The sequence below is a fragment of the Canis lupus genome (genome assembly GCF_048164855.1).
Source record: "Canis lupus baileyi chromosome 16 unlocalized genomic scaffold, mCanLup2.hap1 SUPER_16_unloc_4, whole genome shotgun sequence".
Classification (NCBI taxonomy): Eukaryota; Metazoa; Chordata; class Mammalia; order Carnivora; family Canidae; genus Canis; species Canis lupus.
Genome location: NW_027326431.1, coordinates 379,059 through 406,569, shown reverse-complemented (window position 1 = coordinate 406,569; position 27,511 = coordinate 379,059). Strand labels below are relative to the sequence as shown.

At 35.6% G+C, this 27,511-nt stretch overlaps 1 long non-coding RNA gene across 1 annotated transcript; it reads right to left on the bottom strand.

Annotated features, from left to right (window-relative positions):
• Positions 1 to 638: 638 nt before the first annotated feature.
• Positions 639 to 27,511, bottom strand: LOC140629579 (uncharacterized). The gene is made up of 3 exons (XR_012027428.1): positions 27,440 to 27,511; positions 26,329 to 26,443; positions 639 to 732 (listed from the first exon to the last, which is right to left on the bottom strand). It is a non-coding gene; the product is annotated as an uncharacterized lncRNA (long non-coding RNA).

Below are 27,511 nucleotides of genomic sequence, written 5' to 3'. Positions count from 1 at the left end.
ACCCCCAGCCTAGGAGGCATAATAAATCAGTGGTTTGGATTATGGAGCTCTTGGAGGAAAAAAAAATTGGTACTTTTTGAATCATTACGAGAATCATTTCGTAAGCCGTGTTTTCTTTTGCATGTGTCTCTAATGTTACTGTGGCGTCTGCCGCAATGCAGCCAGACGGCCACCAAATGAGCCACCTCCATGCTGACAAAACTGCTTGCTGATTGCTCAGGGCACCATTGTGGAAATGGGATGCTGCATAAGAGATTCTAGGAGCCAGTCACCAGGAGTGTTGAAGGAGGTCATGGAGAGGACATGACCACATGTGACCCAGGAGCTGGGCTTGGGCCACTGGAGGTTTCCTCACCCCTCCCTGTCCTTGAAATGTACAATGTATATTCCACCCTCTGGGATGACAGTGGGAACCGGTTCCAAGGACACAGCCTGGAGAAAGATGGTATACATGATGGAGCCTCTTTAAGGCCTTTGTAGAAACACTGAAGATTATGGTGTTGGGTGTGGAGATCTACTCCTTTGGCAGCACCAGAGACAAGTCTCATAAGTTAACTCCCCTTTGCTTTCTTGAACCCACCACCTGCCCACCTGGAGTGGCCTGTCTGTGTTTCCCATCTCTCCTGGCTCTCCGTGTGGTGGGGCCAGTTTGTGAATCAACACTATGTCTTCTTGCCTCTTCCTCTTTCTTCTTCTCCTCTTCCTCCTCCTCCTCCTTCTCTGGGTTCAAGCCTGAGGAATGGTAGCAGGACAGTTTAGAATTCAAGAACCAGATCCAGGATCCCACGTTCTAGGCCCAACTCGCAAACTTAGAAGCTGTGAGCTTTAAAAAAGCTGCTTCATCATCCTCTGCCTCAGTTTCCTCTTTGGTAAAAAGGGGATTGTCATCATCATCATAATCGTTGTCTGTCAGGAGGATTTAATTCAGCTGATAAACCTAAGTGCACTTTGATTGTGCACTTGATCTATTGAATTTTGAGGGGGAGCTATGGCTTAAGGCCCTTCTACTAATAAGAACAGATGGGAATATATTTTTTTAGAGATTTTTATTTATTTATTTGGCAGAGAGAAAGGGAGAGAAGCACAAGCTGAGGGAGTGGCAGGCAGAGGAAGAGGGAGAAGCTGATGTGGGGCTTGATCCCAAGACCCCAGGATCATGACCCAAGCCAAAGGCAGATGCTTCACCCACTGAGCCACACAGACACCCCTGGACAGGAATATATTTATTTAAATTACCTTCTAATGTTAAATCTCTGAATATCTGACTTTATGAGGCATCTTCCACATTCATCAATATTATTACTGACTCCAGAAATAAAATTTTGGAAGATTTTCTCCTTATCTTTGGCTCTTCTTGAGTCTTGCACTCTGGCTTTGGTTCTTTAATTTATATTTAAAATAAAGTTTTAGTCATGTTAGTCCTCTCATTTCAAATGTTCACTATTAACTTCTCTGGGAGTACTTTGCTATTTTACCACTCTTTTCACTGTGCTCCCAGAACCTTTTGCACTTTCTTGACTCAAGCAGATATCACCTTTGTTACCATTGTTTTGCTGCATCCTCAATACATTTTATCCTTGTTTTGCTAGGGTGGGGACTTTGGTTGCTCATCTTTTTTGTCCTTGTGAGGCCTTAACAAAATATCTGGCATGTTGCGTGTACTAAATACACGTTAGCAGATTGGATACATAGAGGAAAAAGTGGATAAAAGTGTTGTGAATCAGTATGATTTCTGTTCTTTATCGCTTATGAAAATTCCAACCTGGGTTACCTGAGTGGCTCAGTGGTTTAGCACCACCTTCAGCCCAGGGCATGATCCTGGACACCTGGGATCAAGTCCCACATCCGGCTTCCTAAGTGGAGCCTGCTTCTCTCTCTGCCTATGTCTCTGCCTCTCTCTCTGTATTTTTTCATGAATGAATAAATAAGATCTGAAAGAAGAAAGAAAGAAAGAAAGAAAGAAAGAAAGAAAGAAGAAAGAAAGAAAGAAAGAAAAAAGAAAAGAAAAGAAAGGTTCCACTCTTTCTATCCTCTCTTTGATGTCTTGTTAGAGTTTCACCTGGTGAATGAAGCCCTCCTTGATTATCCCAGACTTGGGAATATTTTTTTTTTCCCTAAAAATTGCTCCAGGATTAGAATCCTACTACTACTACTGCTGCTGCTACTACTACTACTACTACTACTACTACTACTACCACTACTACTTATTCCCCTTCTCCTCCTTCTTCCTCTCTTCATCTTTTATTATTGTTATTATAATTATTATTTAATAATTATCTTTTTTGAATTGCTACAAAGTCTTGGGGTAAGGACATGTAATACAATCTGGTATCACCTTCAGGTCCTCACACAGCATTAGATTCATGTTAGATGCCTAGTACATTCAAGATTAGTGAAGCTGCTATGCTTTTCCCAAAAATTCACTGGGGGCAAGGAGCCCCCCTGAAACTGAGAAGGCAAGAACCCAAAGACCCTCCAGGGAGTCTGTGGTTGAATGAACCTGTTTGGGCTTCAGAACAGACAAATGAGCGGCTGGCCAGCTCTACTCCCATTCTGAGTTTCCAAGTTGTATGCAACAAGGACTATAAATAAATTCTTAGAAAAGACAGAGGAAGAGGGACAGGAAAACACTGCCGAAGCAGGGGAAGCAGGGACATACAGGCGCTGAGAGCAGCTCAAAACAGAGCCTTGAGACATAACGCAGGTGCCTTGAAACAAGTGACTGTGGATGGAAACAGATGTGTACCAAGCCTCGCTGAGTAAGAAAGAGAAAGTGCCCTTGGGCTGTAGTAACTCTCGTTTTGCAGGATTGTCGCACTTTTGAAAAGCCTTTGAACAAGTATACCTAAATGGCGTAAAAACAAAATGACACCCAGGGATAAAGGTTGGGAAGCATCTGGCAGCAGCTTCAAGTTCTGCTAGCCGGGCCTCTTTTCCTTCCTTGGGTTTTGATTGTTTTGCTTTCAACCAAGGAATAAGAAAGAATAGCAGGCAAGTTTCCAGGGTTTGGAAAATTGTAGGACACCCCCATTACTATTAATTGCAATATACTTTCTACATTCCTTTTTTAAGAGAAGTGTTGGATTAGGAAATGTACAGGCTCATCAGCCAAAGACAGAATGCTGGCTACTATTCGGACCTCACAGGAGATTTTTGGAAAAAAAAAACCTGGAATGGTGAATGGAAAAAGGACAATCTAAGAGCAAGGCCCACCATTGAAAAGCAATCCGCAGGCACGTTTGATTCTGAAATCCCATCTCAGGTCTTTAAACTTGGAAAAAAATGTGTTTTCTTTAACTCTTGGACTGTGTCAATCATTTGTAAGACATCAGAAATTAATTAACCTTTATGTTTTCAGATTTTTCTGAAATTATGAGAAGAGAACTGAATAAAATAACAACAGTCCTGATATCTGGCAGAGGATAAAACGTGGCTTTAAGAACCTTAAGATCCTTTTAAAAAAAATGCCGACATTAAAACAAAAGCTAGATGAGGGTCGAGACACGATCTCTCAGAGATAAACAATTTCATGGATTTGATTGCTCTACTGTTCATCATTTTCTGGAGTTGTGCTTATAATGTAATGATACCATGATAGCGTAAAACCATGTCAGCTTTGCAACAAGATATGATTTTAAGTTAAAAATGAAATTGTTTCATGTTTTGGTTCTTCATTTGGCACAAATGGCACTGTACCTAAATTCAAAGGACTGATTTCATGTTTCAGTATATTTATCACTCAGTGCCCATTGGTGCTACTGTTATGTAATTGGAGTAGACTTGTAGACAAGCATTCCTTCCAACCATTATAAGATTTCTTATGCAATGATGCTGAGTTGGTTAGAAATGTAAAGTTTCAACATCATCACCATCACGATTATAATTACTTTCTTTCAAAAGTTAAGAGCAGCTCAATATGAAAAGAACATTCATGAAATAACTCTGAGAAAGCTGAAGTCGTTGCTTTGGGTCCCACTTTGGATGTTTCTTATTTGAGATGCTGGCTGTAAAGGTATATTTTTCGGTTGTTATTATTTCTGTTTATTCCTTTGCAATTTCATATACAGGAAGGCTGAGGTCCAGTGACCTCTTCACCTACTCTTAAAATAGCTTCTTTATATTGCTTTCAAAGTAAGAAGTAATAAGACTAACATAATGGGAAAAAGGATGTGCTGTGGGGCCAGACAAACCTGGAAGCAAAGCCTAGCTCTGTCTTTTAACAACTGTATCACCTCTCTGAACTCTTTGTTTGTTCATCCATGAAATTAAGACATTAGGACTGACCCTGCCTCTGATGTTTCAAGGATTTAAAACAATGTAGGTAGGTCTTTAGTAAATATTGGCTAGTGTGAAACAGTATCTCATTTGTTTTGCTCTAACAGTTGACAGATTAGGTAGGTCTACTGTCCCAGATGACTCCTTTATGACTATGCCCTATTTAGAGCCTCCTTGCAGATAAAGTCATGAAACATTATTTTCTTACAGATGGATTTCCTCTAGAGATGTATGGATATGCCTTCCTACACACTGGTACCTTCAACTGCTGATGGAAGGAAAGGTCAGTCTCATTTTATTAAAACAATAAAAATAATGTAATTTAGAAACAATTTGTGCTTTCTTCCACCTCTCTCTCCCCAGAAGAGATGAAAACTTTGCCAAACTGGTGGTATCATTCACAAATCATGATTGTGGGATGGAGAGAGCTCTCCAGAAGACATTTTCCAAACAGTGGAATTGCTTGTATTATTTTCAAAATGAAACACAAGATCTGCACTATTCTAGCAAATTTATTTTTGGATAGAAATATTTAACCCATTAATTGAATGGATAGTATTGACCTTTGCATAAACCTGATGAAAAATTATGCTGCGTGCTTGAATTCTCATGTAGAAAATGAGGCAAAGGGATCATTTAAATCTAACCTTGCATTGTACGTGAGCAAACTTCAGTAAGAAGAACTATGTGTATCTAAAGTAATATAATGTAATGCATTTTATAGCATATACTATGTGGATCTTAAAAAATGAAAGTATTGAGAATTGCCCAACAACTATAAATACCTGTAGGATTATCTCAAAGAAATAGCAACATTCCCCCCTGCCTCAATTTAACGATAAGAAGTTAATTGGCAGCAGATGTCACCCTCAACAAGCATAACTGATTTGTCTTTTTTTTTATTTGACTTTTAATGATTCAAATAAGAATGAAAGTACAATTGTCTCTCTTTAATTCACATTGCTCTGAAATGTTCATAGACAGGTATATTGCCATTGTAACGCAGTTAATTCAAGTGTTTGTTTTTTGTTCTATTACCATACTGTTTTGATTACTATAGTTTTATACTGTATCTTGAAATCTGGCATTGTGATAACTCCAGCTTTGTTCTTCTTTCTCAAGATTGCTTTGGCTAATAGGGGTCTTTTGTGGTTCCATACAAGTTTCAGTATTATATGCTCTCATTCTGTGAAAAATGCTATTGACATTTTGATAGGGATTGTTTCTAACCTGTAGATCGCTTTGGGCAGTATGAACACTTAACAATATTAATTCTTCCATTTCACGAGCATGGGATAGCTTACTATTTGTGCTGCTTTCAATTTCTTTTATCAATGTTTTATAATTTCAAGAGTAAGTATTTCAGCTCCTTGGTGAAGTCTGTTCCTAGATATTTTATTCTTTTTGGTGCATTTGTGAATGGAATTGTTTTAGTAATTTCTCACTCTGCTACTTTGTTATTAGTGTATAGAAACATAACTGATTTCTGAGTATTAACTTTTTATCCTCCAGCTTTACTGAATTCACTTGGAACTTCTAATTTTTTGGTTGAGTCTGTAGGGTTTTCTATGTATAGTATCATGCCTTCTGCACATAAGTGACAGTGTAATTCTTAGAACTGGTATAGCCTATTGAATGCCCCCCACAAACTAAGATCACAGCTGGAAAAAATTAGAAGCAACTTAATTGCAGGGAGATGCCTGGAAATACTTGAAGTGAAATGGGTTCATAAACAAAAGAGGTAAATTATTTTATTGGGTAAACAAAAAGTGTCTTTGAAACCTATGTTGCCAAAAAACCATAAGTTCGTTTACCTATTCATTTTGCTTAACATAGGTTTTTTTTTTTTTAATGATAAGTAATTTGAAGGCCTGAAGCAGACATGCTATTTAACTATTTTTTAAATGTGGTCCAGAAAAGGAGAAATCAAATGATGATTGTATCATGGTTAAATGAAAAACATGCATAAAAGAAAGGTAGTGGAGGAGAAGAGTAAGTTCACTAGAGCATACAATTTATTTGAATATGTCTTTCTGAGTTTATGACTTTATGAATGGTGCAAATGGGAAAGATTACCATTTGAAGTGTCCATGCTAGTTCTCAGTATAAAGGAACCTGTTCCATAAGAGACTCTTCTCTTGTATACAGATTTGTATGTTCTTTCTTATTAGGTCACAATATGTTGTGCTTTAGTATGGCTGATGCTCTTACTGTGTGTACAAAATACACGGTACAAAAATCTAAACCTTCACTTTGAACCTGATTCTCTCTGTTGTCTCAGGTTTAGCATTAAGACTCCTTGGCATAAATCTTCAAAATGGAAATAATCATGTATCCATAAGACCTAGGGCCTATTCAAAAGAAAAATGATACTCTTTAGTGCCACAGACCAGGACCATCACTGAGAAAGCAATCCCCGTCACTGCTTCAAATGTTTCCTTTTTTAATAAATTATGTTTTTCCTTCATAACATTTGGATGTGTTTTTCATTTTGCTCTATGGACACTAATATTTTATAAGTTTTTTCCCACTTCTAAATTCTGGACACATGATCATCATTCTCCTTGACTACTGAGGACATTTTCTTGAAGCCATTTATAGATACAAACACTTCCTCCCAGACTTCATATAGACTTCACTCCATGATAATAATGTCTTTTGAGCAATTGAATGCAAGGACTCCTAGATGTAATGTGGAAGGCAGAAAGGAAATTCACCGTGGATGGAAAAGAAAATGAACCACCAGAGACAAGATAAATGCGTACAATAAATATAATATTGTACCCCAGGGGATGAGAGAGTCACTGTACCTAATGGCTACAGAATATGGTTAAGCCATAAAGATAACATAAAATAAAATAGTACACTATTCCCAGTTGCCACTCTTCCAAATGTTGCCATAAACCTAGCAGTACCACCGGAAAAATTAACAGACATTTCCATGATGCATGGACCACCAACGAGGCTCAAAGAGATATGACTCAATTGTAGTTTTCTGGTTTATCTTTTAAAAGCAGTTTGCATAGGAATGTAAAGTAAAGACCAGCTTCAATTTCCAAAAGAAACCTAAACTGTACATAATTTATAAATTCACATAAAGGGGTGTGTATATACCACTATTAAGGCCCAGGTTGGCATTATTAAGGAATTATACAATTATGAAGAAATAATTATAAGTAATGAGTAATTATTGAGGCTGTTATTAAGGAATAATGACAAAATTCATGAATTTTAGGGATAATTACCTATTTTAAAGAAATTATAGTTTCCAAATATAATGTATATATTATTTTTTAAACTTTTAGAATTATGAAATACAATGAACAAATAGTGCATAAACATAAAATAGTGTCTTATTCAGCTGAATGAAGTGTAATAAAAAAAACACCTGGGTTTTTTATGCCTAAGTCAAGAAACAGAATGTTGATACATCCCAGAAGCTCTTCTCTATCATAGACTGCTCCCTTTCCCCTAGTGACAACTACTTTTCCAAATTTTTTATAGCTTTATGGAGGTATAATTGTCTGCACATATTTAAAGTCTGCAATGTGATAAATTTTGCTTTATTTAGATGCTTGTAAATCAGTTATCATAATAGAGTCACTGAGCATATGTGTTAGCCCCTCAAATTTTCCTGTACCCCTTTACAATTCTTCTTTACATTTTCTATTGCACGCCCATCCCTAGGTATCCAATCTTTTTTTTTCTGTTCCTATATTTTAGTTTGAATTTTCCTATAATTTTCCAGAGATGGAATCATACAGTTGTATTCTTTGTCTTTCTGCTTTTCCTCTGCACATTTGTTTTGAGACTCAGCCATCTTGTGATGTTTATTAATAACTCATTGTTTTGTATTACTAATAGCCCATGATATATATAATGTTAAGATATAATAGTATGTAATTATATAATATAGAAATAATAATATAATTACTTATATTGTATATATTATTTTATAACAATATATTATAATAGAACATTATGTATAGAAAACAATTATTTTATCCACTTTCCTGTTGATGGACAAATACATTTTTGTCAGTCTGGTATCCTTTCACATACAGGAGCATCAACCTTCTGTGAACATTCCTGTACATGTTTTTATATGGGTACATGCTTTCCCTTAAAATACCAAGGAGTAGAATGGCTGGGTTATACTGTAGATTTATTTTTAAATGTTTAGATAACTGCCAAATGATTTTTCCAAAGTGGTTCTATCTGTTTACATTCCCACCAGCAGTACATGAGAGTTTCAATTATTCCACATCTTTGTCAAAACTACGTATGGTCTGTCTTTGAATTTTAGCAATTCTATTTAGTAGGAAGTGATATTCCATTGTGTTTTTAAAATTCATTTTCTAAATGACTAATAATGTTGAGCCAATTTTCATGTGTCTATTCCTCATCTGTGTATCTTCTTTGGTAAGGTGCTTGCTAAATTCTTTATTCTTAAAAAAAAATCCATTGTTTGCTTTTGCATTTTCAAGTTCTAAAAATTCTTTATATGCAAGTCTCTTATCAGATATATTATTTGCAAAAATCTTCTGCTAATCTATGGTCATGCTATCCCCTTCACAATGTCTTATGAAGAACAGAGATTTTTAATTTTGATAAAATATGATTTATCAATTTTTGTGGTTCATGCTTTCTGGGTTGAGTCTAAGGAATTTTTACACAGCCAATTTTAACAAGCCATTTTTCCCCTTAAGTATTCTTTAAGAAATGCTATAGCTTTACATTTTACATTTAGGTCCATGATCCACTTTCTGTTTATTTTTGTATATGGCACAAGCATGGCTCAAAGTTCCTTTTTTTTCCATATAGGTATCCAATTGTTCCAACAGTATTTATAGAGAATTTTAAATAGCCTTCGCTCAATAACTTCTAAAATAACTAGAGAGACAATTAGTAAACATATAGAGACTATGTAGATAATATACTTTAAATCAAAATAAAATAGTGTGGGTGACAGAGAATTGTGATTTTTAGCATTTTAGAAGTGAAAAAGAGATAGACTAGGAAATTTTATTCTTTGTTTCCTTTCCAACAGCTCTGGGCCCATTGGAAATCTGTCTTCCTCCCTAGTGTAATGCCTAGGAAATTATTCTGTCTCAATATCCTGAGTGCCCAATTGCCTATTATCAGTATGATGAAGGTTTTGGATTCTTGGAAACAGTCAAATGCAATATTTCACTATGTAATTAATTTCTGGTGGGAGTTTTCCACCAGATGTTGACAATGTTTCTATTATGCATTCAGAATATTTGGGATAAAAATGAAAATTTTCTCCCAATCAAGAAAAATTATATATATATATATATAAAGAGAGAATTATGAATTTTATATATATAATAAATTTATGTATATATATACATTATATATATATATATAATGATGAACATCATAGATTATGAGGACCAGTAGTTTAGCTGGGAACAGATACTGTATCAGGCAAAATTCAGATTCTAGGCTATTTATGATGATCCAAGATGCCAATGATGACATTAATAAATTACCTTTGGAAGAATATCATTAATAACTATTTTAAGCCTTTATGTGTCAAGAACTGTAATTTTTTTATGTTTCAAATGCTTCATCTAGAAAGCAGTGAGGTTAAAATTGAATATAATGTGCAAGGAAAGAGAAGTAGAAAATGTGGCTGTTATCTAACCCTGAAATTCTTTAACCACATTAGGCTAAATAGTTACTTTCCCCTCTTTGAAAATCACATGTTGTTATGTAACAGAAAAGTGTAGGTTTATATCCACTACTTTAGCTTTCCTGAGAGATAAAACTGAAGCCAGAATTGTCAAATACACACATAAACACACACACACACACACACACACACACACACTTAATAAAATAGGTTATAACACAGGCACATTGAAAAGGTAAATCTCTATCTCTTGTTCAACAAGTTCAAAAACTAGGATATAACTGCAAGACATTCACCTTGAAAACCCTGAGAATATAAAGTGTAATCCATGTTGGATGCCATCTCCTATCCAATTAATACTTGTTCCCTATCCTGTTACCATGAAAGCTTCATAACTAGTTCACAAGACGTACCCTTGGGACATCTGGACTTTAATTTTTTTTTTTAAAGATTTTATTTATTTATTCATGATAGTCACATGGAGAGAGACAGAGAGGCAGAGACACAGGCAGAGGGAGAAGCAGGCTCCATGCTGGGAGCCCTATGTGGGATTCGATCCCGGGTCTCCAGGATCGCGCCCCGGGCCAAAGGCAGGCGCCAAACCGCTGCGGCACCCAGGGATCCCACATCTGGACTTTAAAGGTGATGGTTAGCTCCTGTGAAATACAACCCACTATTTATGACCTCACTGATGTTACTGTGTAAATTAACTGGAATATAAATGGCTTGGATTTACCTAATCAAGAAACATCAAAGGGCTTTTCCAACTTTTGCCATTCACGATTGACTGTAATAAAAATCATACTCAAACAAATTCATTTCTTAAAAACATAAAAGGTGAGGGGCACCTGGGCTCAGTGATTGAGTGTCTGCCTTTGGCTCAGGTCATGATCCCGGGGTCCTAGGATGGAGTTCCACATTGGGCTCCCTGTGGGGAGCCTGCTTCTCCCTCTGTCTGTGTCTCCACCTCTCTCTTTGTGTCTCCCATGAATAAATAAATAAAATCTTAAAAAAAAAAAGAAAAACACAAAAGGTGAAACATTTCCTCTAACACTTAATATTGTATCTGTTATCTGCATTCAGTGGCTTGCTAGTAGCATTCATCTCATGCTAAGGAATGATACTCCATAAGAAAATAGTTTTAGAAATAATAACATGTAGAGAAACTAAACTGTTCACTTCCAAACAGAATGTAAATGACTAAGAAGCAATTACGATCTCCTCAGCTTCAAAAAAACTGAAATAGAATATTAATAATGAAAAGAAGTAGAGCTAGGATAAGAGGTTCATTGTTTAATGAGATTGTACTCGCAGTGCTCTGAACAGGGTCCTCAGCATCTCTACTTCCAGATCCAAGCTCTCATTCCTGGCACTCACTCTAGACGCTGGGAGTATCTCCTGCTGACACAGCTGAGTCCCTCTCTAGGATTGTCCTTGGCTGAAGAGAATTTATGTCTCCTCCTTGGGGATGGTCTATGTTCAGTGATTTGTCTCTGCATCAGGTCTCACTCCTTTGCCTTGACTTGAGGCATCTTGAAAGGACCATTCCAGTTGCAGAACTTCCCTCTGGATTGGCTAAACCCCGTGATGCATCTGCTTCTCCTTCAGTCCTTCTCTCCTTGCTCCTTATAGGTGATGGGCTTAAGACCTCTCCCAAGGAAATCTTTTGTACATACATCTCCATGTAGGGGTCTGTTTTTGGTGGGGAGCCTGACTTACAGAGAGTCAGTTTCTCTCTCTGAGCAGAGAAAACAGCACTTTTCTCATGAATAAACTTGGCTCACTTTCCTTCCAGGATCACCAGGAGCATTTTTGTCACACAACATTAGTCTTAATTAGTACACAAAAATTCTATTTGCAATCATTTTCTACATCATACTTCCATTCAGCTTTTAGAATCATGAGGAATTTCATGAGCACAAGTGAAACCAGGAGACTCAGTAAATCACGTTGGTTAATAGTGGAAAGAGAAAGTAGAGAAATTAGAACTGGTGATTTCGGTGTTTGTGTAATTATAGAATTACTGTTTTGTTATTGGGCTACATTCAAAACACTTTCTCTTATTTTTCTTCTTACTAATCTTTCATGGATCTGAATTTTATATAAACTACAAATAATGTGGAGATGGTATCTATCAATTTTAAAAGGGCATACTTCCCTAATATAATTTTCTAGAGATTAGAAAAAGGTGTATATTGATGCTTTTGAGTTAGAGAAATCACTAAGAAAAAAAGAAGCAAATTTTAATTTTCCAAGTTTAATTTTGATCATTTCCATTAGCACCAACAATATATGTAGCAACATTAAATCATCAAAGCAATCCTAGTATTTTTTTGCATAAAATCAGTAATATTTTAAACATTTCAAATCACCACCAGAGGAAAAAAAAAGTAAGTCATCCATTGGCACAAGCTCTATGATATACTCATGTTTTTAAATTGAACATATACTTATTTTAAATTAAAGCATCTGAGAATCATAGGGCCTGAAATATGAAATATACTGGTTAAATACAGTGGTATATTGGAGCTGACTTGCACTGGCTCATGAGAACCAATTGTGAGCATCTCTTTCCAACTTCGCCTTCAGTGATAGCACGTTTGTAGCTTAAAATGGACCATTGTGATAGTATTTACGTATAAGAAATCTGTAAAAAAATACACATTAGGGCTTTAATTATATTTTTTCTGGTTGTTAAACTCTTACCAGGACTCCACAATCTGTAGACCAGATGATGGGCTCCAAATTAAAATATCCAAAAATAAAAATGGAAAATACTTCAAATAATTTATAAGTATTAATTAAAGAAGAAAGTAGGAGATCAGGGGTTTTCCAATGAATTCTTATTTGATTTCTATATTCTGGGGAAAAGATCTGTAGAGTGCCTAATTACTACACTCTCTCTATTTTTTTTAACACATGCGGCAAATCATCATTAAAATGTTATAATTAAGGGGCAGCCCCGGGGGCTCAGTGGTTTAGTGCCGCCTTCAGCCCAGGGCCTGATCCTGGGGACCCGAGATCGAGTCCCACGTCGGGCTCCCTGCATGGAGCCTGCTTCTCCCTCTGCCTATCTATGCCTCTCTCTCTCTCTCTCTGTCTCTTATGAATAAATAAAATCTTTTTAAAAAATGTTATAATTAAGAACTTTTTTATTAATTCAATATTTCAAAGAGTATTTTTTCTCAGAAAAACACATGAGTTTTCTCTAAAGATGAGAAACAGAAGTGCAAGTTTTTGTGAAGATTCAACAGAAAAAAAGGAAGGATTTTACTTTCTGTCTTTACTTGTGATTAGCCAATCCTCCAGCAGTTTATGCTTTATTGGAGGTAAGTTTGACAAGTAGTGTTCAGAGGAGATTATAGCAATGCTTATAATACATTTGACATATGTTATCACAAGGTAACATTTAAAAATACCTCCTTCAGGAATGTCTAGCAAAACTCATTTCATTTATCCTAACATTTCTTTCAGCTCTTGACTATCAGATTAAAAATTACAATTTCGTTGTATGTTTATTTGGCATTAAAAGATCACAAAGCTTTGAAAAGATTTTTGAATTAGGTCTCTATTATGACAAAATGAAAATGATTGAACTAGCACTGGTCCTCGAATCAGGAAGAAGTAATAAGGGAAAAAAACATTTATTTTTCTGCCCTTACAAAGAAGTTATAGTACCTAGCTAACAGATGATCAAAAGTAATTGAGCATCAAAAGGATATCTGAAAATAAAAAGGATCTGACATGTTTTATAGGAACCTGAATTCTAATTTTCTTTCCTTTTCCTCTTTCTCTTTCTTTCTTCTTCTTTCTTTCTTTCTTTCTTTCTTTCTTTCTTTCTTTCTTTCTTTCTTTCTTTCTTTCTTCTTTCTTTCTTCATCTGAATTGCCTCTGTTTTCTCTGGATACCTTTAATTTGTTTGTTTGGTGTCTTCAGATTGGAAATTCTTATTCAAAATTCTGGTGATCCTCTGGTATAACTCTAGAAAAACCTTTGGAATTCCATAACATACATATAATGTACAAGATGCATATTAGTTAATGGGTTTGCATGTGGGGTGATCAGACTGCAGCTGGCCATTTAGTTAGAAGTCCCTCTGGCAAGTAAATCACACCTCTTAGGTTTTAAAGCAAACAATTCTTTAATCTTCTTGAGATGGGGTTCTACTCCTAGTTGCTAAAATTCCAGGTGGAGGATATGGGAAGGAGTTTGAGAGACGGTATTGGTTTTTGATGCTGCATAGCAAGTTACCATAAACCCAGGGGCTTAAAACACATTTATGATCTCTAAGTTTCTGTAAGTCAGGTGCTGGCATGACTCATCTGGGTCTTCTACTCCAGGTTCTCTTTTGACAGACTGAAATCCAAGGCTGTGGTCTTATCAGAGGCTCCAGTGAGATAGATCTACTCCCAGGATCCCTCACATTGTTGAGAGATTTCTTTTCCTTGTTGTTTCAGAACTGAGGCTCCCATTTCTTTCAACTACTTTATGTATACTCAGCACTCCACTTTACCTCACCTCTGGGTAGTAGCCATAGTCTGGAGTCTAACTCTTATGAGATTTTTAGGGCCAGTCAAACTCTTAGGTTGCAAATTCTTCCTATCTGCCAAGTCTTTTCCTTTCCTGAATCTGCAGTTTTCTTAAAGTCTGTTGAAATTTCTGAATTGTATTTGAGTTCTCTCTATTTTTTTTTGTTTTTGTAGAGTTTCTCCTTTTATTTTTTTTTCTTTTTTTTTCTCCTTCTTTTAATGTTAATTTTATTGTTATTTTAATGAGGCTGGGGAGGAGAAGAAATCTGCCATATTTAACTTGCTGTTTCTCCTTAAGATTTTGGATTTTTCCTTTCCTTTTTTTTAAAAAAAAAAATCTGTTTATTCATGAAAGACACAGAGAGAGAGGCAGAGACATAGGCACAGAGGGAAGCAGGCTCCCCACAGGGAACCCCATCCAGGCCCTGTGATCAGGGCCTGAGCTAAAGGCAGATGCTCAACCACTGAGCCATCCAGGTGCCCTGGATTTTGCTTTTCCCAATGCTATGCCTGCTCTCTCATATCCACAGTATCTCATGGGAGGATAAAACCAGAGCAGTGTCTCTGTTTTCCCAAATCACATGAAGCATCTTTTCAGAGTTCTTGCATCAGAAAATATAGAAGGAAAATAAAATAGAAAGATTAGCTAATGACAACAGTTAGATACAGGAACTCTTAGGTCCTGGAATAGTCATGGTCAGAGCAGGTATCCCCAGAAAAGATCTGATGGGGAGCCCCAAAGCCTGGAGTGCCCATGGGCCTCAGAGAAACCCACTTTTTAGCCAGAGAAGTAGCCTTGCCTTCTGGCATCCCTTAGGCCACTCATTAATTAGTACACAAGAGGAAGTACCTTGGCATATTTCACAAAGATAGGCTACACAGTCTTTGCAAGTGCAGTACATGCGACAGCAGCAATGTGTGGAACTGTAGCCATCGCAGTTCATTCTGTGTCACCCAGTAGGAGAGGAAGGTCAGGATTGCATTTTCATTGTGTCCATGTGTCTCTCCTTCAAATCACTAAGGACCAAATGCATTACCTCCTAGTGACACATTTTCGCCCCTCAATAAGGCATTAGAATTTGATAAAGGGAATGCAAAATCAAACAAGAGCAAAGAAGAATGCTGTGCAGACTTAGATCTGTTAAGTATAACCAATTTAAAATACTAGAAAATCTGCATCAGGTGTCGGAACGCCCTCCCCCTCCCAAATCAAACCCAGGTCCTAATATTAACTTCTATAACTAAAATCCTGTTGAAGTGGTTATTCCACAGTGAAAAAGTAAGCTACCCCTGAATTTATTCACATTTCCATTCTTTGGGATGGAGATACTGCTTACAGGTTTGTTATGTGAGTATTTCCTAGTTGCTAGCCTTAAGAATTTCCTAATATACAGGGACGCATTCTCATTTTTTGTCTTGAGTTAATTCTAATAGATGCGGCATATGGAAAGTATGCATGTAACGGTGGGAGTGTATGTGTTTCAAGGAAAGTTTTTGAAAATTATCCTAAAAATTTTAATTTTAAAATTAAAATAATTTAATTATTAATTGCTGAATATGCCCGACAACAAGTATGGATGTTTTGGGGGAGGACAAATGAAAGACCTCAAGAACATAATTTGACCAAATTGTTGCTACTGTGATTCAGTTCTCTCCCCTAAACACTAAATATTCCTGACTGTCTCACATAGTTTGGTGACACGGAGCTAAAAAGAACACTATTCTTCTTTTGTAATTAACATGGAGTGGTAGGGACCATACATTATTCTCTTATCACCCAGTGAGTAAATGATACTGGGCCCTTCCAGTGGACCCTGTTTATCCACCTGCAGCAGAAGCTCAAACTGAAATAAGCAATTTGGGCCTCACATTCTCTTCTCTGTTAACTTGACAATGTCCTGTTTTGTATTTGCTGCAAGCCACACCCCGAGACTTCAGAATGCACTTAAAAATAAAAAATAAAACACTTGCCACATCCTTATTCAGCAATTTAGAAATCCTCTAATTATTAATATTATTTTTTCCTATAGAGGGATATTGGCTTCATACAGTGAGCACTAATCTTTGTTTTAGAAAAAAATGCAAGTCTTAGCATTTCTTTAATCTATGTCTTTTAAGGGTAAGCTGTTGAAACTTAGAAAGGAGAGAAAAAAAAAAAAAAGGACTGTATCCAGCGATTATTTGGAAAAAAAAAGAATGACCTCAAAAATTTGAACTTAGATGCATGAAAGGAAATACATCATATATATTTTTTTCCTATGGGTGATGACAGGGCTTAAGATGCAAAATGCTATGCTTGCCTGGAAAAGCTACCTATTTTAAAAAAAAATTAGAGTTTAAATGATCTCCTGGGTACTACTATGTTACTCAGGACTGTCGACACAGAGAAATGAGGCATTCCAGTTACTGAAATGTTGAGAAATGGCCCAAACACTGCCAAGTGCATGTCCCCTACCGTGAGCCATTTCTACTTTCCCTGGACACTAGCCCAATTATGGAGTGATAGTCATTCCAATGCCAAATATGGAGACTCAGGATGCCAGGCCAGAAATGTCCCTTGATGTTTTCCCCTGTACTCATTCAAGAGAATGAACATATAATTGTTAACTGTGATAAGATAATACTTCGCTCACTCTTGTAAAAGTGTCTAAAAAAGTCTTCAGATTTTCCAGCAACATTTGGATAGTGATATGTAGTATATGGTGTGTGCCAAACTCAAAGTTACAAAGCCTTATTCTTGGCAACAACTACAAACAATTTCCATTTTACTATGAAAACTAAAAGAACACACAAAGTTACAGTCTTCTTCTCTGGGGTATTTCCAACGTGTTATCCTAGAGTAAGTATGTTCTTCTTTTGAATCATTTTTCCACCAGAATCACAAGTAATGTAAAAGGACAATTAAAATGATTATTCTAGAACATAAAACCCTCACAAAAGAATATTAAAATGTTACTTATTTTCTTTTGGCTGATTATAAAAAATCATTTAGAATGGTACATTTAGAAAGTAAAGTAAAAATATGATAAAATGTCACCCGTAGTTCCTATATCCAGAATTACAAGTAATGTCATTGTTTTTGTGCATGTATTTCCGGATAGATATGTATGCACATGTATTTTGTGTCTATGCTTTTGCATGTTTATTTTATCATGATTTGTGATCGTACTGTGTAAGTTACTATTTAAGTTTTCCCTTATCATGAACATTTTTAAGGTATCTGAAATCATGAGTGCAGATAAATTTTACAAAATGCTTTGGTCAGAAAATATTTATGTGTCATCATAAGCAATGGCTACCATAAGCAATATAATTGTAGAGTGACATATCTGGAATGGTTTTTAAAAGTCTTTAAATCTTAAAACAATCTATCCATAAAGGAATATTGGATTTACTCTATAGAAGTTTGGACCTTCATTTACCTGCTTTTGTAAGAGAAATGCCATAGGCTCGGACTATCATAATTTTTTTTCTTATGTGGATGCTGTAATCTGGTTTCCATTTTGACTTATTTTTCCTCTTTGAAAGAAGTGGCAACCTGGTTTTCTTGAGTATTCCATTGAGTCACTTCATGTATTTTTTTGGTACAATTTATGTTCCCTGTTTAGAACTGTGTTACACAGGATAAATATTTTGAATAAAAATATACTATGTACATCAGTTTATATATTCCTACTGATTTTATTTTTGAAATGAATTTTAAGTTCACTTATGAATCAGGTGTCACTTCAGGTATTAAATTCCTTTGTCCAAAGTGTGGCCACCGCCTTGGCTATGCTAGGAATGTAATCCTCTCTGGACTAGATAGTTTCTATTTGTTCCTCCAGATTCACTCTGCCCTTCCTTTTTTCCTGTGCTCTGTCTTAGGAAGCTGGTCTTTTGGGGTTCAGACACTGGGAAGTTTGTGTCGAAGTCAGGCGGTGGGAGAAAAGTGAGGCCAGATGCCTCATCCACAGGCTCCCTCACTGTGGGGGTCCCTCACTCTCTCTCTCCTCTACTTGTGACATCTTATCTGCTTTGTCCAAATCCCTGTCTTCTGGTCTGCCCAGAAGCTGGCTCTGTTCTTCTGTGTTTTATTTGGTAGAGAGGAGTAGACTTAGAGTCACAAGATTTAGGGAAAAAAAAAAAAAAAAGCAAGAGAACATGGCCTATTTATACTAAAACATTTATAACATTTATTTGTTATTTACTTGAAATATAAATTTAATGGAGCACCTTATATTTTATCTGCTGATCCTAGGAGTGATATAATCATTTTGCTGCCCTCTCATGCCGTTTATCTTTGTGCTTTCCTTACCAGACCCCCACATGGGTCCTTTGTCAACCAGATGTTCTCAGGTTTTCCTTGTTTGATTATTCCATTTGTTTCCTATTAGGAACCTCACTGACACACTGTCTCATCAACTTTTCCATCATCAAGCTAAGTTTAAGATAAACCAATTTTAGGTGTCTTTACTTGGTGTATCTTGATTTGTACCTGTGTTAAAAGGAAAGGATGTCTGTCCCATCTCAATGTAAAAACAAATAGTCATGAGCTCTTTTAGGTTATAGAATGCAATACATTATGTCAAAAATGACAGAGAAAATAGCATCTATAGTGACCCTATGTCAGAAATCCCAACTATAAAAAAAAAAAAAAAAAAAAAAAAAAAAAAAAAAAAAAAAAAAGAAATCCCAACTATGCCAGGTTAGATCTGGAGTATATATGACCCAACTTAATTATTCATACAGTTCTCTTTCCATCCAGGTTAGATCTAATGTATTACAGGATCAGCCCAAACATCATGGTGAAAAGCTAAGGAAAGTATACATTGTGTTCTTGGCATATTCACTATATAACTGTGTGTCCTTCAGAAAGGTAGCTAGCTTCCAGGGGCACCTGGGTGGCTCAGTTGGTTGAGCCTCCAACTCTTGATTTCAAATCAGGTCATGGTCTTGGGGTCATGAGACTGAGCTCAGCATTTGGCTCCACATTCAGTTGGGAGTCTGCTTGAGATTCAATCTCTCCCTCTCTCTCTGCTCCTCCCTCCACTTTCTCTCTAATATAAATAAACAAATCTTTAAAAAAAAAAAAAAAGCAAGGTAGCTAGTTTCCAGAGTTCATAATTTACCTATGAGTAATGTAATTATAATAGTGTGAATGCCTTAGATATTCTTTTTTTTTTTTCAAAGTAAAGGATATTTTTACTATCAAAATCTTTGGGTTCTGTTTCCTCATCTTTAAAACAAAGAGAAGGAAATGATTTGGTATGGGCAGAGCACACAGAGGATGTTCTAGTTGTTCGTAGCCATTGCACACATAAAATAATGTGTTACTTGATTACCAAATCTGAGTGTGAGATGCTACTTTGACTAGATTTAGGAGTAAAATAGCCATATGATTTATTATCCAAAGCAGGCAATTAAAAAAAAACCCACCCTGCTTTATTATTATACAATTTACTTATACTCAAGTGCACCCATTTTAAGTGTATCCAATGAGTTTTGACAAATACACACACTTATGCAATCACCACCCCTATCAAGATATAGAATATCTCCATCATTCCAAATGGTTCCCTTATGTCTCTTTGCACAGTTTCTACCCACAATTAGCCCAAGGCAATTCTAGGCTATTTTCTGTCATTGTTGATTAGCTTTGCAAAGGACTTGTGAAATACAGTTTATTTTATAAATAGTCCCAGATGGACCTCTAGTCAAGAAAGAATTTCAGTTACAATAAGAAGTCACTCTGGAAATTAAATCATAAATGTAAAGAGGAACATCAAATTCCTTTTTTGTCCTTCCCAACTTCAGAGATTAGCCATTGCAGAAAATTGCCATTTTATGAATAAGGGACAAAAATGTACATTTTTACTTTTTTTTGTTACTTTTTAACATTTTTTTACATATTACATTTTTATATTTTTGCTATTGTCATACTTGTAGCTTCATTTAATAATTAATGGTGACCCAATGCATTATTCTAATACTCTACAGAGAACATATGCTCTTTGTTTCTTCTCAGTAAGTTGGATTTTGAAATTTGATTTAGTAATTTTAATTATTATATTAGGCAATGGTAGGAAGGCATGTTTTGCTTCTGGCTTGTTTAAGTCGAGAGAATTTATTTTATCTTCAGCCTATACATTCCTCAGCCTACAGACACACACACACACACACACACACACACACACACATATACACAATTCCCTAAAATAGGAAGCAAACCCTTCATCAGTGAAAAAAAGTTTGTTAGTTTATAGTGCAGGAAAAGGGAAAATAGGAATCCTATTTACATTTTGATTAGAGAATTGTTTTTTGGGGTAGGGGTGGCCCGTTCTTTGTAATTCAGCATGTTTACCAGCAGGCCTGACCTCTACCCACTAGATGTCAGTAGTAAACCCCCTCCAGCCAGGCTAATCAAAACTCTCCAGACCTTGCCAAACGTACCCTGAGGGACAAAATCACCCTTTGGAGAATCACTTTTGGGAGTATTGGGATGTATAACATTTTTTACCCTCCTATTAAGATAGCAATCAACTAGAAGTTGACCTATAAGATTCTCCTGCGGCTTAAATCATTGTTTGGCATTAATATTGCTACATATTAATGTTATGCATTGACATTTTTGCCCACTAACATTACGCCCATAAAAACGACGTCAATATGTACTGTGGGATGATAGGTAAAGCAGGAATCATGGCATTTATTATTTTTTTAAATTAATTAATTTTTTTTAATTAGGGCAGGATGCAATGGACAGATTTACAATTAATTAGGAAAAACTTCCAAGGGGTGGAAGATTTCTTTCTTTTTTTTTTTTTTTGAAGCAATAACATGCAATAAAACTATCATAGGTTACATTAAATTTTAATTTGTATGTAAATTAGCTAGTTTGCCTGAAACATCGAAATCATTAATCCACTGTTGTTCTTCCTCAGTAGAGGAGCAGTGAGAGCGGATTTCCCCAATTGGCTCGCTTTGTACAAAGGTAACAGATCCAAGATCTGCAGTGCAAAGAATTTGGAGAAACAAACAAGTGAGCAAGCCATCAAAATGTGAGAAGTAGGAAAAGCCCTCATTTGGATCAGGAAAGCATGTATCAGCCGTTTATATTTAGTAAATTGTTCAGAACACAGCTCGTGGCTTCCTATCAGTACGAATTAGAGATAACCTTTCACTATAATAAAAAAAAAAACAATTAGATTGTTGCACTCGCTGAAATGCACACATGTGACTAAGATAAGTTCCCAGGTTAATTCCTCTAATTCATCTCTCTTTCTCCATGGACTCTCAGAATCCAGATTATTTAACCCTGAGAGGAAGTATGTCAAGACGGTTCTCACCCTTGTGCTTGAGAACTAACGTATTCTGAGATCCCACAGAGGACAGTTTCCTCGTGATTTACCAAGTGAATGAGCAGCGTGGCTGAGAAAAGTACTTTACCCTTCTACTTGGATGGCCACACGTCTTGGCCCTCAGCTCTTTGCAATTTATTTAGAATTTACTTATAACCTGTGTTCCTGCAATAGTGGCCATCTCTACATACATGGAGAGGAGAGGTATCCACAGCATGGATTTACCAGAGCAGCTTTTTAAATGAGTTCCCAATTTAAGTCTCCATCATCTTCCTAACCTGCCATTTGTGAATGAGTTAAATTTCCTAACTTTATTTTTCTTTAAAATAGTATTCTGATAGTATTCTATTTATAAAAATAATTTTAAGAGCATTTCAAACTTCCACCTCCAGCCACACACACACACACACACACACACACACACACACACTTCAGAATTCAGTTCAATAGCCTGTTTTCCTTGCTCAATGCTTTTTCTTATTTATACTACTTTTCAGTATTAAATTCATAAAGTATAGAAGGTATGCCTTAATAGATCTATTAATTATTCACTCTTTTATGAGCAATTAAGAGCATTGGTTTTGCTCTTAAAAGTATGTACCCCTACATATAATGCATTTATATCAAATATCCTGAGACAGATTTTCCACAGATTACAAACTCATTTTGCATATCTCTATTTATAAACTTTGTTAAAAGATACCTTTCTCTTAAAATATGGAATTTTTATAGTAATTTTCATTTTTTGCTACTACTGTTGACACTGGGGTCTCCCAGCTTATAGTTAGGTGCAGAATGCCTCTAGATAAACATCTAGCTTTAATAAGCCCAGGTGGGGAAAAATGGTTATTTCAAATTATCTTAATCGCATCTTCCTTGAGCAGACTTACAAAGGGACTTCTGTTGCAGCCTAAAAAGCCAGTTAAGAATGTGTGTGAGAGAGAGAGAGTGTGTGTGTTTGTGTGTGTGCGTATGTGTGTGTATGGGGAAGGTCAGAGGTTGGGCAACAAGGAGAAATTTGTGTCAGGTTATGAGTATGTAAATTCAACACATTTTCAATAGTTTTTTAGAGAGTTGTCCCCATAAAGGATATTCTGGGAGATTTGGTGTGCTGTGCATTCAATACATTGTAGCGTCTTACTCTCAGGAGCTATGTAGATTCACACAATTGAAAAAGAATACTTCTAAAATCAAGGGTATTCAAGTAGTTGGAAGACCCTAGTTGTTGAAAGGAGCATACCAGTGTAACTGTGAACTCTCCACTGGAGGGGAATAAACTTTTCATTACTAAGTAATTCCAAAGATGAATATTCCCTCTTCTTTTTGACATACTTTTCTTTCTTTCTTTCTTTCTTTCTTTCTTTCTTTCTTTCTTTCTTTCTTTCTTTCTTTCTTTCTTTCTTTCTTTCTTTCTTTCTTTCTTTCTTTCTTTCTTCTTTCTTTCTTTCTTTTCTTTTCTTTCTTTTCTTTTCTTTTCTCTTTTTTCTGTTTTCTTTTAGTATCAGTTTGGGACTTTTGATGCTTTAACCTTACAAAACTCCTTGAGTCTCCAAGCCCAGTGGGTTCCTCTTTCCATGTCATGCAGCAGTTATTTTTGTTTTTTCTTTTGGTGATGCCACATATTCACTTTAGGCTCTCATAGTTCCCTTCAGTGCTCCATCAACAGTCCCCATCTCCTTTCCTTCAGTCTCTTCCTTATCAAATTAACTAAATCTGCAACAAGCTAAGTCTTTTGAATGTGACACTTTAATTCTGGTTTTAAAACTCAGTTTCTTAAAAAAAAAAAAAAAAAAAAACTCAGTTTCTTTCATTTCCTCAAGGGTAAACCCTTAAATTCTTAGCATGCTATTCAGACCTTTTACTGTCCAACAATCCATCTTCCCTTTTAGTCTTTTGTTTTGTTTTGTTTTTCATCTTTCTTTTTAATCTTGTCTGCTCTTTGCTGCTAGCTAGTCAATCCAACAATCCCTGCATTATCTTACTTCCTTTCCTTTCTTCATACTTACCTCTCTTGCCTAAAATGCATTTGCTCCCATTTCAAACAATTCTTCTAGGCCCAGAGAAAAAGTCCCCTCTTCTATGCAGTTGTCTCAGTTCATTCATGATGAATGTAACCTCTCTCTCCTGTGAAACTACATGAGCCATTGTCCTCACCAATGGAACATACCTTGTCTTGTGGCACTGTATACACATATCTTCAATTATTATTTAACTAACCTATGTTGATAGCTTGTTTGCCCAATATGATGTCATGCTTTATTTTTTAGCTTAATTGTCCATTTATTTATTTTTTATTTATATTCAAGAAATGATAATGGATTATGAAGAAAAGAAGGATCTAATTAAAGGAGAGAAAAAGAAAATTAATCCTACAGATTTCATGTATGTTCAGTAGAATTAGGAGCTATTTAAGACCTAATCAAAAGAAGACTGGCTCTGTAAGACAAACATAAGTGTTTTTCAAAGCTTACTTGGGTGATGGCAAAGGACAGAAGATATTGTTATTGTAATATCTGTACTTTGAGGAATCATTCTATTAGTTTACCAAATTAGATAAATGAGAGATGAATTAGAAATTATAATAGACTAAAAATATCTACCAAAGAGGAACCATTCATTAATAAATGTTTATTTCTCCTTGTACCACTAAATGCCAAGCATGAATCCTATTATGATAAATCAAGTATGGGAAGAAGTAGCTGTTGCCTTGAACTTTGAGAAAAGTTTTGTTGAGGTCTTATGTGAGCCTTGAAGGATCACAGAGATTACAAATCATGGAGAAAGGGAGTCAGGAAGTTTTGGAAAGTGGCAGGCAAGAAGGGGAGAATAAAGCAACACAGAACTTCACAGGATTCTAAGAAAACTGCTCTAAGAAGATATTAAACTAGAATTTAGTACTTGGCTTATGTCATAACCTGTTCATGATAAGAGGAAATCTTTTTAAAATTAAATCTTCTAAGGATAGGCCTTGCAGATGTGGAAAAATGTTAACAAGATGATATTTTAAATTTCCTCTTGGTTAAACTTGCCTACTTGTAGCCAGTATTAAAAGAAAGGAAGAGGAAAGAAAGAAAGAAGAAAGAAAGAAAGAAAGAAAGAAAGAAAGAAAGAAAGAAAGAAAGAAAGAAGTCTCTTTCTCTCTAGATCTAGCCCATTGTTCTCTCTTCCAACAAGTGGTGACCCAGAAGTATAAAAAGCTACCCCCTAGTGTAACATGTTTTGCATCATTTTGGTACATATATAAAATGAAAAAGGAAGTCTGTGGCCTAGTGACTAATGTTTATACCAATATGGATTTTATGATACCACATGCATTAATGTTAAAATGACAATAGAACTCTACCCATATAAAGATTTCTACCCCAGTCTCCTGAAACAGAGAAATTTGTCCCAATTCAATGGACTTTGTTATTAAGACATTACATTTTTGAATTAGATGTTTATATTAATAACTGGGAAATTGAATTCAAAATAAATCACTTTTGAAATAGAAAAACATTTTAACAAGGACCTATATTAGTTTCCACTACGTAATGTCATCTACAAACAGTGGAAAATAGGTTGCGGGACTTGAATTTAAATTAACTCTTTTTATATGCAAGTAACTAGTCAAGAGAGACCAATGCCATACAGGCCAGGAGTTAAAACAAGGGAAATTATTCTTCTGGAAAATTTAACACCTGGGAAATAGATCCTATTAAATAAAAGACATTTTATAGGAGAAATAAAAGCCTAACCAACGTTGTGATGATTCCGATTGGAGAAAGGATAATATGTTGTCTTTCTACACATTCTGAGAGCAAGAAATTTCAGAGAATATTGGTTGAGAGGGAAAAAACTCGGAACTTTTCACACTAAGTAGACACAAACCAGATTAATATTAAAATATTTCCCCAAAGCAGTTTGTGATTTGTATGCCAATTAAACTGTGGCTTTTTCAAGATACCCTACTCACATATATTGTTAAAAAATTTTACCCTTAAATGAGTAAAAAAGATTCAAGAATTATTCAATAATCACTATCTGCAATGTGTCAATAAAAACTGTAGTATGTTCTTTAGAATTTCTATTTCTCAGAATTGTCATCACATTGTTACATTTCATTTTCATTTCTAAAATTAGGTATAGTTAGGTTAAAGTAGTTATTATATTCTATAGTTACCTGTATGAGACAGGAATTTGGGGGTATAACCATTCAAATCAATTTTTGTTCATTTAAGTATCAGAAAAGAAGCTTATTAATAGTGAGCAATGTCTCTAGAAATCAGGGTTAGAAAGTAGGTAACAACTGGAATGAAGAAATGGAGACTTTAAGGAGCCCAGGTTGAGATGTTTGTAATCTCTCTGGACATATCCGTCATACCTTTTCATGGAATGGCATTATTTGCCAATAGTGAATTCAGGTGAAATGATTGTGCTAACCTCGGAAATTTTCTCTCTCTCAAGCTGATGAGAACCACTTAGCCATTCTGTCCAGCTTTTAGGGAAGAGGATCTTATTGGTCCCATTCCTTTCAAGTGCTTACCCTTGTTCAATCAACTATGTTCAATTTTGGCTGCCGGAGACACATTCCATTGGGTGTTGTGGGCAAGAGAAAAAAGTCATTTTGAGCTAAGCAAACATCACCTCTGGGTATCAAGCTGAAAAAAAAATAGTAAGATTCAAGCATTTGCATGATTAAGATCCCCATAGTCAGTGGTAGAGTTAATTTTAATCTAATTAACCTTTCTCACATAACTTCAGCTGCAAGATCTCTATCGATGAAAGAAATATTCAAGATTGTACCTGACTTAGGATCAGTTATCATTCCTATTTTCTTTTGGCCAAAGGGTTGATATTTTAATACTATAAGTGTTGACTTATTATGTGAGGTGTTTTAGTGGCTTTTTCCCCCCTCCTTGTCTTACTCCTTTTTGTGTATGTGTATATGCTCTGTGGTTGTGGAACAGGGACATGGTAGTACTGGCAGAGATTTATCACTGAAATTATATTTACCATGGCATTACTAACAGATGACCAGGTAGGGGTGTTATTACCACTATGTAATTCAATTTCCTTTGAATTTTAATATGAATCTGGACTTTGTATCCTCAAAATGGTATTTCAAAACATGTTTGTATAGCTCACTACTTATAAAAAAAGAAAACTCTTTGGCAGCACAATTTACGTTTCCAAATCCTAAAGATGTGATCCTGAAGCTCCCTCCTGAAGACAGATTTTCAGAAGGATTTTAGAGTATTTAGTAAATCCTCTCTGCTTTCTCAAATGAAGCATGATTCCATATTTCTTATAGCAATTCTGCTTCTATGTAAAGTGCAGTTCTAAGAATGAAAACATAGGAACAGGGATTAAGTACAGTTTTTAAATCTCCAGATCATGAAAGATAATTGTGAAAGATTATTCTGTCCATTAGCAAGTACTTCTGAAATGACACAGCAGACAGGAGATAATTCATTTGGAAAGTCATTCATTTATCCTTTCCCCTTAGGTCACAAGGTGTTTAAATAATTTTGTAGAGGAAGTAGGAAACAGCTGTGGTAAAATTGTGGATTTTATGTCTTTCACTCTTGGGTGTGTAGCTGCCAAAATTAAACCATTAATAAGATGGAGACTAGATGAGGTTGAAATGTACAAACCTGAGCCCCTTCTTTGGGTGAGGCCTATAATGTGCTACTTTTCTATTCCATTGTTCCCACAGAACACTGAAG